This window comes from Haliaeetus leucocephalus, unplaced genomic scaffold (genome assembly GCF_000737465.1).
Source record: "Haliaeetus leucocephalus isolate CR32 unplaced genomic scaffold, Haliaeetus_leucocephalus-4.0 Scaffold206, whole genome shotgun sequence".
Lineage (NCBI taxonomy): Eukaryota > Metazoa > Chordata > Aves > Accipitriformes > Accipitridae > Haliaeetus > Haliaeetus leucocephalus.
Window position 1 is genome coordinate 5,974,605 of NW_010972642.1, and position 16,307 is coordinate 5,990,911.

At 39.1% G+C, this 16,307-nt stretch overlaps 1 protein-coding gene across 1 annotated transcript in view; it reads right to left on the bottom strand.

Moving 5' to 3' along the window:
* The window catches only part of ADIPOR2 (adiponectin receptor 2), a 35,807-nt gene extending 22,335 nt beyond the window's left edge, over positions 1-13,472 (bottom strand). The window contains exon 1 of the mRNA XM_010566190.1: positions 13,409-13,472. The gene's annotated coding sequence lies outside the window, so the exon portion shown is untranslated. The remainder of the gene's footprint in view (positions 1-13,408) is intronic.
* Positions 13,473-16,307: the final 2,835 nt, after the last annotated feature.

The following is a 16,307-nucleotide window of genomic DNA, read 5'->3' on the forward strand; positions in this document are numbered from 1 at the left end:
GGGCAGTAGTACACACAGTGATTATGTTTCCCTTGCTTAAATTAACGTGTTCACAATTACTGCTAGCAATGGGTCTGTAACTTTACTTATGTAAGGAATTAGACCAGACAGATTTAAACACCATTCATTCCATCACAGCAAAACCAGATAACTCCCCCAGAAAACCATAACCCATGCTTTCTAGTCAGAAAAGTAACTGTATTTTACACTTGTAACACTGCAAAAAGGATTTGGGGTAAATTTAACTCAAGATGCTAAATATTAATTAGATTTGCAGAAAATTACCTAATGACAACCTGTTAATCTGAGCCTTCATCCAAGAGTATTATTGGTTACCTATTTATCTTGTACACCACTGTGTGGTGGTCACTTCAATAGCCAGTCAAGAGGTATCTGTTTGACACTGGTAGCCTTGGGAAGCACAATAGCCAAAGCACTTTGCAATCAGAGAGCCAGAAACCACTAGAATGAATTAGCGCTCAGCTGAGACTTCAGATTCACTCTGAATGAGAATCTCTTCATTTTGTGCTAATCACTTGGTGTCATTCTATTACTGTAACATCTAAGTACTTAGATGTGACTAACACATAACATTAAGATAACCCATTTAACAAGTTTTAACTTGTCAGGGTGCATAATTAGACTGGAATTTTAGTGCCCAATAAAAGATGCTGAACTTTGTCATAACGTAGGAAGGAAAATTAAAAATATAAGATGGGATATTGGTATTGGCAATCCTGTAATAAAATGTCACCCCCAAAAAGCCAATAAATAATGTACTCCTTCCTTTCAGGGACTAATCTCATTTACACATGATCACTGCAAGATAATTCTCAGCTCTGACAAATGTGCTACAGTTAATTTTGCTGCAGCAGTTTGTAATACTATAGCCCCTCAGCTGCCTAGCAATCCCCAGAGGAGAGAGCTGCTAATGAGCAGGTAACAGACTTTGCAGAACTAAATGATACCTCAGTTGTCTGAGTTCAGTATGGCACACTGCTTTAATCACCCAAGAAGGTAAGTTTACAATATGACAGCAGAGCAGATGGTATGCCCACCTTCCTGCTAACTCCACTACAGGGTCAGTAACCTCCACCTAAGAAGTAACATCTAAAATGTCCACAGCTGTTTACTTGGTAAACACAAGAGCCACAGGACTATCACCCCATAAGAATTAAGCCAAGGGTTAACAACATTACACAGGAAGCCCAATGAAGAAGTTGAGCAAGTGGATTTTAAGACCAAGAACAAATATTTAGAAAGCCACAGAAAAACTGAAATCTTGACTGGTTTTGTCATATTTCAAGCAGCCAAGTCACAATTCTATTTTTATGCAAGAAACATGAAGACATCATCACATTGCCATTTGGCAAAACTGATCTAGGGAAGAAAGAAAAGAGTATGCAACAAGAACTACAGTTTGAAATGAAACTTATTGGGCGCCTTAATTTAAAAGACAACTTATAAGAGACTAATTTCAGTACAGTACACTGTACCATTTTGAAGCTGTAGCTAAAACCAAAAAAATGCAAGTAAGCAGAGCAGCTGTTTGTAAACAGTTACAAACACACATGCACACACCCCTACCTGATATTCCCCACAACATTTCAAACAGGTACTTAGTTAAAACAGTCATAGTTTCATGGATTGTTCAATTTGCATTAGACATTTAACCAGCAAGTTTTACTAGTTTTTCTTTCTACTAGCTTTAAGCAATAGAATTGCCATTGTGTGCTGCATTAACTGCTATATTGCCTAAGAGCATGTCCTTACATCACCTCTACGACACTGTGGGAGCAATGCTCAGAGACACAGTAACAACCAACACAACAAGCTTAACCACATTTGGCCAAGATGTTTGCAAAAGGTTCTTCTAATACAAGAACATATAAGAATGCCAAGAGACTTCTTAAATCGGGCCTTGAAGATTTACTTCACTAGCACCCACTGTCAAGCAATCACTACAGTTAAAAATAAAAGATGCATTTCACCTCCAGCGAGTGAGATTTGCATTCAGCAGTAGAGCTGAACTTTAGAGCTCTGCATAAATAGAAGTCATTGTTTCTTGAAATTACAGTGGCATTGCTCAATGAACTAAGATGTTTCCATGTTGTCCTTGATGCAGGATTCTTTAGTGCTAAATATGCTTGCCCTTCCTGCACATGCAAAGGTAAGCAAGCCAAAAGATAGACCAAAAGCATCACTACTGGTTTCTACTCATTTTTAAAAATGTACTACAAAAGCCAAAAACACGCGCCTGAATGCAACATGGAGTTGCCAGCAGAAAAGTGCTAATAGCCAGAACTATTTGTTCACAAGTGAAAGCAGTCAGATTATGAACAGGAAAGGCACAGATGGTCTTTAATTTCTGTTACAAAGTTTCTATGACGCCACAGTTCAGTGAAGGCTTTGAATGACTAGGATGACCTTTTCCTAAGAAAACAGGAAGTCTAGATATGGTCAGCAGCATCTAGCCAGAAGTCGATGGTTGAAACACCCTTAAGAGACATATTGCCCCATTCTGTCTTTAAGACTAGGCAGTTCATGAAAACAAAAACTAGAAAATGGAAAGCTATAGAACATTTGAGGTCTTGGAAGAGGTTGTTTTGTGTTTCACTGAGATTATAAGTCCTTTAACTTTTTTGTAGCATGCAACAAACTAAAAGCTTTCATTAAAATTAGATTCCATTTTAAAGAGGAAGTTGCCATGTACAACTTAAAACCTACTTAATGATTGCACGTATAGTAAGCATAATAGCATCTAGATCAATCAGTGAGTTCCTGCTGTTTAAAATCATCTGAGAAAAGCATCTACAGAGTTTGGTTTGTTGTTTGGTTTTTTTTTTAATACAGAAAACTTCTAAAGGCTAAGTCAGCTCTTAGAAAGGACTTACCAGTTTAATACTATCATAGTTCTAAACACAGCCTATAAACGCAAAATGTAGCACTCCATTAGTCAACTTAATATGCTGCTGCCACCACACAACCTACAATAGCCTAAGTGGTCATCACTCTCAGCTGCTCACTCCATCCCAGTTCAGAAGTCAACCCCACAGCAAGGAGAGTCAGTGCCAGTTTCAGGCTGTAGACAGACACTTGGCATCTTTCTGAAAACAGAATCAGAAGGCAATACCATTTCAGCAGTTCACTGCAATTGTGCAACGTCAGAAGAGTCAACATGCACGATTACAGCATATTTAGGACACTGCTTCACTCATCAAGATGACAAAGAGTAGTTACACAAACTGAAGCACCACAGGATGATGCTACTATTCTTTGTGCGATTTCCCCAAATATTCCCTGAATAAGTGACACAGACCTTCTAACCTCCCAGAATTCACCGGGCATGAGGACTGGTTTTCTACCTGAGCTAAACAATGCCACACAGTAGCAAAACAAAGAAAGCACACTAAGGGTAGTGTTTGTAGTTAAATTTAAGAGATCTGTCATTCCCTTTTTAGGATAAAACACAGTCCCAGATGGTCAGACTACCTCCCACTACCCCTAAGCAAAGCAATCTCTCCAGCATTCAACTCTTCTCAGTACGGCAGTATGTTCCTCCTATAAGAACCACAAGAATGATCCCTTCAAAGGTATTTCATTCTCTCTATAGCTGGTATGTGGAAGAAGAATGAAAACTGCACCCGCCTCCACTCCCCTGTCATAGATCCAACAGCCTTTCTGATAGGCACTTCCCTGTTCAGGAAGGCAACAGCACCCACTGTATGGATGTTAGCTCCTTCCTTGCTAATCCTCTTCAAAGCATCCATTAAACTAGCATAAGCAATGTATACACACTGGACAAATCTTCATAAGATTATCTCATTCTCCCTAACAGAGCTTAGTTATCAAAAGAAGTTATCAAAGTTATCAAAAGGTCATCATGAAGATTTCAGGCTACATCACTTCTCAGAACATTCATTAATGTTTAATGAAAGGCTTTAGTGCCTGAAAAGTCTTATAAGAGATACTCTCTCAATCTACAAACTTTGCCTTACCTGCGTCCATGTACCATCACAGCTACAACAGCATCACTAGTTGGCTGCCTACATCCATGCCAGTAGAATGGCAAAGCTAATTGAACAGTAAGCCACCTATGGGCTGAATAACTTTACCAAATCCAAAGTTGTTTAGACTAGGCCTCAGTAACAAAATAGACACAACTCCATTTCCAGAACTGTTAGCACAGGTGCAAATGGCAAAGCACTTCCAGTACAACCCATGGGCAGATTGTTCATGATAAGAACATGGCTTATATAGGGTGATGGAGGGGATTTTTTGCTTATAAAATAGTTGCTTCTGGCTACCTTGACTGAAATAAGGTATATTTAAAAAAAAGAAATGTAGCGTTCTTGGCACATTGTATTTCTACTACTATCTTCTGGTAGGGAGGTTCTGTCACAAGTAGTCCCTCCCAAATGGTGTACTAACACCAACAGTATTCAGTTGGAAAGGTGTTGGATTTTGTGCTTTTGGGGGGAAGGCAGTCTTCTTTGATTTTCTGCTTACACGGCACCCTGGTCCATTTACTGGGCAAATTAGGCAAGCACTGGTGCCAATCCAAGGCAGGCGTACACAGTTTGGGTAAGGGGAAGAGGAAGAAGTAGTCAGATAGCAAGCGCTATGTCACATGAGTTAAGACTGCTGTTTGAGTGTCACCCGTACAAGTGGCCTAGCTAACCCATGGGGGGGGTCACTAATTAACTATATGGGGCATCCACTGGTTGGCTGCTTTTTCATTATGCATAGAGCAAAGCAGAAGAGATAAGAAATGCATACATTTTAAGTAGATTTGTGAGTTGCCCCTAAGTTATAAGGCCACAAGTTAACAAAGCAGCAGTATTGAAAGATTCAAGAGTATAACCTGAAATAAGGGATTTTTATCCTTTTTTTTTTTCTTAAGAATCTTTCAATGATTGAGCTGTCTTTTTCAATTAAGGAGTTAAACATCCACAGCAACATTCTAAATATTCTCCAAAACTACAGTCAAAAATGAAGCAAACAAGGGTATATATGAACAGGGGAAGGAAGAAGAAAAAAAATCACAGAAAACCTTATTTTCTCAATGTACCCTAAAGGAAAAGTATGAATCGGGCTGTAAAAATTCTTTGAAGGTCATCTTTAACAATGAGGAACAATGAGGAAGCAATCCAACACCTCTTCTCTTAGATGTAATTTCCCTAGATAAAGAGACATCTACAAAACAAAGATTAGACTCCCGCAGAGGGTCAGTGGCCAAAAAGCTGTCTTTGTAACTTGTAAACTGTCACTGGACACTTCAGCCTAAGCTATTTCACAGCAGGCTGCAGAGGCAAACAATCAAGCACATTCTTATGCATTTGGATCCAAAGAAAGAGAACAAGCCAGCAGCCTGCCTACATTAACCAAGTGGTTCCATTTCAGAGGATCCCATTACATTGTTACAACATTTGTCCAATTTGTACTGCAAATTGGACCTCAGTTTTGTAACTGGGTTAAGCTTTATGTCAGAGGTTGGCCCACCCCCAGTGCACAATGTCTGGTTGTTACAGACTAGATGACTGCTGTAAATCAGTTTTACTCTGCAATAAACCAAAACCAAGAGAATTGTCACAAAAGCAGTACAAAACGAGGAACAGAAGTTCAAGTTCTTTTCACATCACATTCCACAAAAATCCACAGCCTAGACCTGGAAAACTTGCTTTTCCTTCATTTTTCATTAAAACAGCTCTGTTTCTCCAAGTAAGAAACGTTCCATCTTTGTGCCCTTTTATGATTTTATTTCTATGGCATGTTACTAACTTACACACCAACTTACTTCATGGTTGCCAACAACAAAAAGATGCAGTTGGTTTTTGTTAGTAACACTTTGGATCACAGACTGTCTAAAAGTGAAAGTATGAAATTAGACATTACTTTCTTCATAAGTGAAAATTTAGAATACATCCTTTTAACTACTGCCTCAAGGACATCCGATTCACAGAACTGGTGGGTGAAGATGAAGAAACCAAAGTCTTTGGAGCAGGCACTAAAATCCAGAGCTAGACTACTAAACTGAAGCTATATTCACTTAACCCCTCTACACAGAGGATCTTTGCGTGAGAATGTAAAGGGCACCAAAATCAACAGCAGCAATCCAGCAAGCAAACATTCCTCTACCCTGGCAGGTACAACACTCTCCTCCTAGGAAGTGTTAAGTCTGAATCTCTCTAGAAACTGACTGAGATCTTTTACAACTCAAGAAAATGCTCTAAGGCCTGGAGCAACTGCACAGAAACAAACACTACCACCTTGCTTTTAAAACCAAAAAGGAATACACGTTTTCGGCTGCAAACTTCAAGCAGGAAAGCATTTAAGACAGTTGCCTTCAGTGCTTCTTACCAGCTTGCTTGGACATCTGTACTTAGAAGCCATCTCTGTGCAGATTTAAGGGCTGGCTGGTGCCAAGAGGGGGCAGCCCCACTCTTCCCTCGGTGGGCAAACAGCCCCACTTCTCATAGCTGCCCCCCCAGAGGCACTCTGATGTTTGACACAACCCACTCCAGATGCAGTCTAGAAAAAACATTAACCCAGGGAGGAGAATGAGAAATCATCTACTGTCAAACTAGCAAAGTGAATTGGCTCAATACACAGAGATGCAGCATGGACAACATGACCAAAAGGGTAGGACCACACACACCAAGATTTTAATTGTTTATGTATTTTATAGGCAGTATTTTCCTAACCTGTTAAGGACTGACAGTTATGTGTTGGACCAAGCCTTTAATTATGATATATGTACATACCATGGCCTTGATTTTGACCTGTTGACCAGCTGCAGACTGCACCTGGCATAGCAAACCAGACACCTTACCAAGATTACTGCTTTTAATGCAGTGGTCAGGATCTCAGAAGCTTGGTTGCAAAAAGCTGACCATCACACTCTTCCCAGTTTTTGGAAGCACCTACTCTTTAGTTTTGCTGATAATCTTGATAAGCTTATTCATGAGGTTTTGAGCTTGCCCATCAGTGTTTTATTTTGTGACTGACCCGTTTGGTCTACAAAATATGTTTGCATTCCCATATTTGTAAAAAATAAGAACAAAGAAAATTTACTCCTTTACTTAATGCTCAACAATGGCATTTCTTCAGTTGAAAACAGCATATATTCCTCTCCTCAAAAACCATAATGTTGTTTTGCCACAAGTCAGACAACTCTAAAAAATCTGCTACTTTTCTGTAGCAAAAATGTTACAAGAACATTATAGGAATAGCCAACATCCACACCCACAGCATTGTATCAGTCTAAGATCAAAAAAAGCAGTGCAACATCTTTTTCAGATTCTTTCTTAACCACCAAAATTCAAGCAAAAGAGACAGACCTACTGTAACTAGGCTGCACCTAATTTATGTCAGTCAGAAGCAGATTTAGTCAAATGGCTGAAGTTCTAGGTAACACCAAATAAAGCTACTTACTAATTACATATCTTAACTTCCTAAATGCAATAGCCAGAGAATAATTTGTTTTTTAAAAGTTAGTAACTGTTGAGAGTTAAGAAATAACCCAAAGTGAACTTTTAGTCTCCTCTACCTTTTAGTGCCACTCTTTCAGATACACATTTCTCTCCTGATAACATTGTTTGAAATCATCTCAAATTCTGAAACAAGACCAAGGACACTGATATCACAGTACATCACTGATGTAATTCAAAAGTAGAAATGTTGAGTTAATCTTTTACTTTCTACTGTCCTGTAACTAAGCAGAGATGGCAAAACACCCTCAGTCTACTTATGATACTTTGTGAGATTACCGCTAAAATTTTAAAAGCCGAAATTATTATCTGTATACATGCAAGACCTGTAAGTACAGGTGTAGCTTAAAGTCAAAACACATCTACAGGACCTAGACCACGACACTCACACAAAAAGTCATCTTACTGTGGTTTGTTTTATCATCTTGGCATAACACTGTTTGCTAGTATAACCGTGTTCCCTGCAGAAGTTTTTGCTAGTATAGCTGCAGCCTGCAGTCTAATCAGCACAGCTACACTAGTGTAAATTTTAAGTTTGAAACAGTTTAAGACTATAAACATGCTCCAAGTTAATTTTCAAGTAACCAGGAAGCATTTTGGGAATACACACATTAGATGTTTTGCATGATTTAATACCACTTATTGATGCATACAGATAGCCATGGGGGGGGAGGAATCCATGTCTTTTCCAACTCAAAAAAAAAATCAAAAAAGCCCCCCAAACATGCACTGGAATTGTCTAAAAAAATGCTGTGAACTGTGATAATGAGGAGCACTTCGCTTCTATATACTTTCAGTGAAAAATATACTGTCCCTACTTCGAAGCATGGAATTGCAATCCACCCTTTGATAAGAGAGCTACGCTGCTTGTTTAGTAAAATGAGGACAGGCTGTAACATTGGATGAATGACAATCAGCAACGTTAAAAGAAAATAAAAGATTATTTTGTTATGACAAACTATTTGCAGTAGATAACTCACAACAGAAGATAGTGACAACAGGAGATCAAGCAAAACATTCGTCAAAGGAAACAGACACAATATTTACACCTACAGAAATACCTTATTACAAAACAGGAATAAAAGCCATAATTTCACGAAAAACAGAAAAAGTTGAGTTAGACATCCAGGTTGCCTTTATCATAGATAGAATACAGCATTTACTGTAATAATAAAATTCATAAAAGAAAACACAAGACTATTATGTGAAGCACTTACACTATGTAACGATGGCTACATACCACAATAAAGCACTACTGGCTACCCTCAGACCTACATAGGTCACCACAAGGCAAGAGAAGACAGAAAAGAAAGGATGCCTCCAGAATCCTTGACTCAGTCCTGCTTGGGAGCCTGGAGTCATAAGAGGGTTTGCAACACCTTTCCTGGACTTGTGAGTGATAAGCAGGGATTTGCAGACATTGAATGTGGGGGAGGGGGGAATCATAACCATGCAGCCCTGTAAAAACAGCATTACAAGTGCTAGCAGCAGGCCATAAGCTCCGTATCAAGCCGCAAGGCCTCACGACTGACGCTTGTCAGGTTTGCTCTGTCTGAACTTTTCTTGACCTGCCTTTTACTCAGTTTAGCTTTGACAGCAGCTTCTCTAATTGACTAGATGTCTATGGCTAATTTATTTTATTTTTGTTTACCTTGGTGTGATATAACCTCCTGCTATCCTCCCTAGAAAGAGGCATTTACAATGATGTTGAGAAATACTGGCCTAGTATGACAACAGAGGCCCTGAGAAGTGGAGAGACAGGATGCAGTACAGAGGAGTACAGGCATGGATAAGAGATGGGGCACAGGCTTGCCACCAGAGCCCCCATGGCTATAAACAACTCACTAATGGTCAGTTGGGGAAAAAAAAAAGCAGACCTGAAGCTGGATAAACCTGGCTTTAGGGGTAACAAAGAAATAGTAACTAACATACATAAAGGGCACCATATATAGTAAATTCAGATATAACCTGGAGCTGTAGACCAAAGAAGAAAGAAAAGAGGTGTAAAAGCATATTAGCAAACATACAAAAAAAACCCCAAGTGGATCCTAGAGGGAGGAAGAAGAAACAGGCAATGTCAACATCATACTTCTCCCAACAAATGACTCCCAAGGCTGATGACCTTCTGTTATCCTCTCCAACAGTCCAAAGCTGCTGACTTAAAAGACCCACAGCAGCAATGGAAGGGTGAAAGTAACTCCAAAGGGGCAGAAATCAAAAAGTGCGTGTTAACAGTTCTAGCTGTGTTTGGCAACATTTCCCCATATGCAAGTACTCTAACTGCAATATTCTTCTCAATTTTTAAGAATTAAATGTAGACTAATGATTCTTGAGTCAGACTGTTAGGATTTCCATTATACTAACAATAAATTCTTGGCTTTACTTAAACACACACGTTATTTTTATGTACACACAGACACATGCACTCTTTGCCCATAAATAAGAATGTAACAACATTGATGGAATCCTCCATTCCTTCTCCCATTTTGCAACTCTGAAGAGCATTTTTAGTCTTTAAAGTGTTACAGGAAAATTACAGCATAATAACAAAGTCTGAAACAGTCCCAGAAAAAGCAACCAAATGAGCCATCTGAACTTGTAACACATTCCTCCCCTGGAGGAAACTTTTTGTGCCAGGGTGACCCGGTCAATGTTGTTTTGTACCAAAGGGCCTTTCATACATGTATATATGCTCCTACAATAGCACCTAAACACAAAAACCAGTGAGCTAAGCAGTCACTGTCTGCACTTTCTGTTTGAAGAAAGAAGTTCTAGATATCATAGAAGACACTCGATTTCTTTAAGAAACCCTAAGAACAGGAAGGAAACATGGCCAAGCTGATAAGCATCCACACTCTTAAGAGTAGGAAGGATAGGAATTTGGGTTGACTTCCTGGACAAGGGCCCAGACAGGAGGAATACGAGCAGAGAGCAAGAATTGGGTCAGCAAACTACTGAATAGTTATCTGTCCTAGTTTTCAAATACCCACTGAAGGTACTCTTACCCTAGGCCAACTGGATCTGTAAGGGGTGTTAATATGGGTAGAACTATTCAGATAAACTGTTCTGGAAAGAAAAAAAAAATACCTTATGCTGACACAACACCTACTGTCAATGGAGTTAGCAAATAAGGGATCTCATTCTAGTGTAAGTTACCTTATTTTTCTTACAGAAAGAGAATAATCCAGTGTATTTTTGATGCAGACTAACTACCATGTCCATGGCTGTGACAGAGAGGCAACACAGCTCTTCAGATTCATCTGATATGCACAGACAACTATCATCAATATTGAGAAAATGAAGGCAAAGCTTCTCAGTAGAGACCAAGTGCTACACATAGAAGCCAACCACTGATCTGTATGCCAAAGATGTACTTGGAAACCTAGCTGAGAACTCTATACAGGGGGTCAGATGTAAACAGAGCATAAACACTGCCTTATACACTTCTAAAATCCCAAGGTATACCATAATGAAAAGCATGAAAGATTCTTCCAGTATTGACAGCACAGTAGTGGCATGTATGCTTTTGGGAAAAAAAGTAGACACTGAGATTTGTAAGTCCTAAGAAAAGTCAATAATCAGTGTTGTGAATTTAGTACATTAGAAGAGAGCAGAAGTAAAATCTTGGAGGACAACTGACCTGCCCAGACAACCAAGCAAGCCCTGACCTACGTAGACAAGCAAGCAGCTGTAGCTAAGGAAACAAGAATACAAAGTGACACAAGCCTTGCATTTATGAAATACAAAATCTGGTATCTATTTTTATCATGTGCTAGTTAATCAGTAATAGTTCAGAAATTTTACATCACATTTTACACATTTATTAAATTATTTGAGAAAGGATCTGCTTTGCAATAGCAAAGGAAGTTTTATTTAAAACCAGAGCTGACCACTCAAAATTGCAGTAGAATTTCAAAACAGCACAATGTTTCCCAATCTTCATGACTACAACAGCAGCACCACCACCCAAAACAACAAGAAAAAGTAAAAAGACCGAGCATTGCCTGTCAGCCAAGGTAAGGTCACAGAGTTAGCAGATACTGACCTCAAACACAAAAAGAAGTTCTTGACACAGCAAATAGGTAAACCTTGGAACTCCTTGCTACAGGATGAGGATTCACAGTGAAAGTGGACAAACACACAGGATAAATCCATCAAAGGGTGTTAAGCACATGAAGCCACCTCTAGCTCTAGAAGCTCCTAAATATGAGTGCATATCTATCATATATTGCTTGCATATTCATGGTTAGAAGCTATTTTCTTCCTTAGGGGATGGGCATCCTTACTAAAACCTTAAGAGTCCTCTCTGAGGAAAGAGAGAAAGGGTCCTAATGAATAAAAACAAAACAAAGCCAGGAAGAAGTCAAATGATTAAGAAAATTAAAAACCCCACAGAAAAAAGGATGAGGGTTGAAACAGAAAATTTTTCAGGGACACCAAGCAAAGCACCCTAACAATGCCAGGAAGCCCCCAAAGGCATCCAAGAAGCCAGTAGGCACTACCCTGATGCTCTGGCATCGACTTATATAAGAGGACAAGGGAACAGAAAAAACCCATAGCTGCCAGAATCTCATTTGCCAAGTTTCTTCCTTCTCCCCTGAATGGCCAGCTTGGCTGGGACTGGTAAGTGGTCCTGCAACTTGGCCAGGCTTCAGACTCAAAGGGTATAAATAGAAAGGTTAGGGACAAAGCACAGTCAAAGCCTCAGTAAGATGCTGCAACCTGGCACATCTGGCGCACATGGGGATTTCATCCTGCAGCAGAGGGACATATCAAGTGAACCATACCATGAACACACCCATAGCTCAACTCTCACCCTACCCCTCAACTTGTTCCCACAGTGAAACACAGAATTGGCTGAGCACAAGCCAGCGTAAAGCTTCTTGGTCTTTCCACCTCAGGCAGGAGGTCTTGTCACTCTGTGTAAGGGTGGGACACAAAGGCAAGAAAACTGAGGAAGTGGAGCAGGAGAATGTGCAAATGTTTCTGTAGCACGGCTTGGAGGCAGACTGGGTAAATATCACACAGCCTACTTGGGTTACACACAACAGGGTGGTCAGAGGGTCTCAAGGGGCAGAAGCTTAAGGCAGGAGCTCCTCAATGAAGGTAGGATCCTGAACCAGAGGGACTTCTAGTTTAACCCAGCCTGGTTTATGCTATAGCTATTCTGGAATTCCAAGTTTCAATGGAATGACTCACCTTTTTCCAGAGACTCAAGGAAATGAAAACATTCAGTGTGCCCCAACTTTGATTCTTACATACAGACTAGATAAAATCTGTTAACCACCGATTCTTACCTTCTTCCACAAATAGTGTTTAAACTGTCACATGGCAATTTGATGTCATTGATTTCCATTGCCAAAGTGAGAACAATACGAGAAAAGGTTTAAGGAAAAACTAAAAAAAAAAAACCAACTAAAAAAACCCACAAAACACCCCAATGAAACCAATCCAAAACGAAACAAACAACCCCCACAAAGATGACCAAAACCTGAAGAAAAAAAAATCCAAGAAAACCCTACCCTACCAAATACATGACACACTGCTACAGTTTCCCTCCTAAAAGGGAAAAGAATGACTAGTTAAAGTCCCATCTCTGACTGGTTTATACTCTCACGCATATACCTAGCACTCATCTCAACTATCAACTGCAATTTGGAAGCCAAGCTTGTCATATTAAGTTTCACCTCATTTCAGAAACATACAAATTTCTTGTAAGCCTCAGTCCTGAGAAATACAACTTAGAACAATGACACAAACAGATCTTGTATCATCCCTGTGGAGTAACACACAGTAGTTATCTTAACCACCAAAATACATTTCCCAAAACCACCCAGTATTCCTAATCTCTAATTTGTTACTGCTCTCTGACAAATAACTGTGCTACCTATAAGGAAGCATAGATCAATTTTTCTCACCTCAAACTTGTCACTGTTTCTTGATGTTTGTATTCAAGCTTGGGAAGGTTACAGTCCAAGATTCCTACAAAAAGGACGTGAAATCAACATGAAGGCTGTTTCACCAAGTTAGCATAAAACTAGATAATAAATTTATGCAGACAGGGAAAAAAAATCCTTAGAGTATGCATGCTATACAGCAGTTATTAAACATTTACAGTGGATGACAAAATGCATGCATCCCATTTAAATTAGAATCCTTTGATTTTTGTAGGCTCGCTCACCAAGACAACTTTGACTTAAATAAAACTCCACATAGTTACAGCTAAATTGTATGAAGATGCATCAGCACAAAACCAAGGAAAGCAGGAAATTCTTTAACCATCTCAGCTACATCATTCTCCACAAAATGTTCAATATAACTCCAGGTACTATATTTTATTCAAACCCTCTGCGAAACAAATCTCTGCCCCAGTACTTGTTAAAACTGATTTATTACTGTCAAATACATTAATCTGCATGTTAATCTGCCTCAGGTCACTTAAAGTTAGTCAGAAAAGACTTTTGTCAAGCCATATACAATGTTGCTTTTGGTCCACATGGGAGTTTGAAATCAGAGCTTGGGAGAGATCCTCTATGACATAAATATTACAGCATGAAAACAGCAAGGAATGCAGACTTTTTCTGTAATCCATTTCCATTTTCTCTGCTTCACTTCATGGCATGTTGTTAGAGCCTAAAAACTTCACTAAATGAAGGCTGAGTTTATCTTAGGATCTTGTGTCACTGGAGTTATAAAGCATACAGCACTCACATACCAGCTTCAAACTGACATTCATTGCACTCCCATGGAGGAAGGAAGGTTTTGTAAGTTATACAATCTACTTCATCCATACTTCACGTAGTATACGAGACAGAAAAGCTGGCTCAAACATTACACGTATTACATTATATACAATAAGTACTGGTAATATTTCTATACAAAGTCTTATACCCAACAGTTTAAAGCCTTCCAGCTGTATGGCTTCCTTATTCAGTATTTCCAACAAAAAGCAGAATTGGTTTTCACTAACAGACCGCTTGCCTCCTAATACAAGCAGTTCTCTAGACGACTTACCAGATGATCCAAGATTTTCAGCACAATCAAATCAAAAGTTCAAAGAAAATAAAGACAGTTGGACAATCACTGAAGAGAAGCAGTTTTAGCATACACATCCTGCATGTTTGCTTAGCAACTGGATCACCATCAGCACAATATGCTGATATAGGTCTATTACTGGTCACATCCCCTGAAGAAGCAGTCTCCAATGCAAGCAGCAGTAACGCATACATTCTACACCTTTCCTTTTTATGTCTGCCTAGCAATTAATTTTAAGTGCCAGTAATTCTCACTTGCTCCATCATTAGTATGACTAAACATCATTCTACAATAGGAATTATGCAACTATGCTTTGGTCAACCCCAAATACCACCACTATTACCTGTGACTTTGAATGTTGTAACAAATAATATGCTGATAAACTGTTCATTTATTACAAAGACATTACTTAGATTACCACCCAGTTCAGGAGTCCCTTCCGCTTGAAATGAGAAAGTGTTCAAATATTCTGTTACCTCAGAACAAGATCTCCAAGAAGGGAGCACCAAGTTTTATGGGAGTTTTAATCTCTACATAGGATAAAGCCTCTCAAAAGGTAGTAATATTTCAGGTGGTACTACAAGAACTACTGGACACATCATACTTACTGCTAAAAGAACAGGAATGTGGAATTGTACCTTTTCAAGGATGACCTTAGTCTGCACAAAACATTCATGTGAGTCTTGCAGGCAGATAAGCCCTCAGGCACTTGCATAATAATTATCTATTGAAAGAGAGCCAAGACATGAGTTTTCAGAGGAAAACACAGTCATGGGTTCTGCGATCATGCTTTGTTTTTCACAAAGACTTTACTGTGATGTGTAACAAGGAGGTATTTGAACCGGTTAACTGATACAGAAGTAGTCAGCTGGAAAGGGCTTACATGGAAGAATGAAAAGCTAATGTCCTTCTGAAAGCATCTTGTACCACTTTTCCAACAGCATTTTAAGACTCTGCTGCTCAAAACCCAAAGCGGACCTAGCTTACCCACAGCCATGCAGAGCTGTACTGTTACATCAACCCTGACTTTATCTGAGTATTTGAGATTTTTTGGTATCATCTCCCTTTTCCTACGCTGACCCTACACTGGAGTCCTTCCAAATCAGTTGACATAACTGGCATTTTCAACCGCATCACGCGCTAGCTAGATATTTTGGACAGAAACATTTATGCAAGCGCTGTGAAACCTGGTCAGCCTCTCTCGCTCTCTATCATTCTAAGTTTGCCTTCACAGCAAAAGACAGGAAATATCCTACCTTTAAACTTCAGAGTATAGGATCAAGACCAAATTACAAAAGTTTTACAGATACAATAGCTATAACCAATGCACATCTTCTCAATTATTTTAGCAACAAATACCTCCTACTGAATCAAACATTGGATTTTTGTAACCCAGAAAGTTTTAATGTTTTATTACCGATCCTCCTCCTCTATAGTCCTAGTTGATTTAAGAATGCCAGAACACCTATGAAAAATCCTAATAAGAAGAAAAGGAGGCTTTGGCAAATCATGCTGTGTTTCTGGAGAATGATCTAAAAAACTGCACAAAAACACCCACCACCAAAAACTATTCCTTTATATCCTTCATAGGAGTGAAATGAATAATTCATAATTATCAGGTGGTCAGAGAAATTTCGTGTTCCTCTTCTATACCAAAAACATATTTTAAAATTGCCCCTTAAGAAATATCTTACAAATCAAGTCTAAGCTACCTAGCAACTTACTTCACTGCATTAGTGAAGCTCACAAAAAGGAAAGGATTTTTATAATACATCCATTATT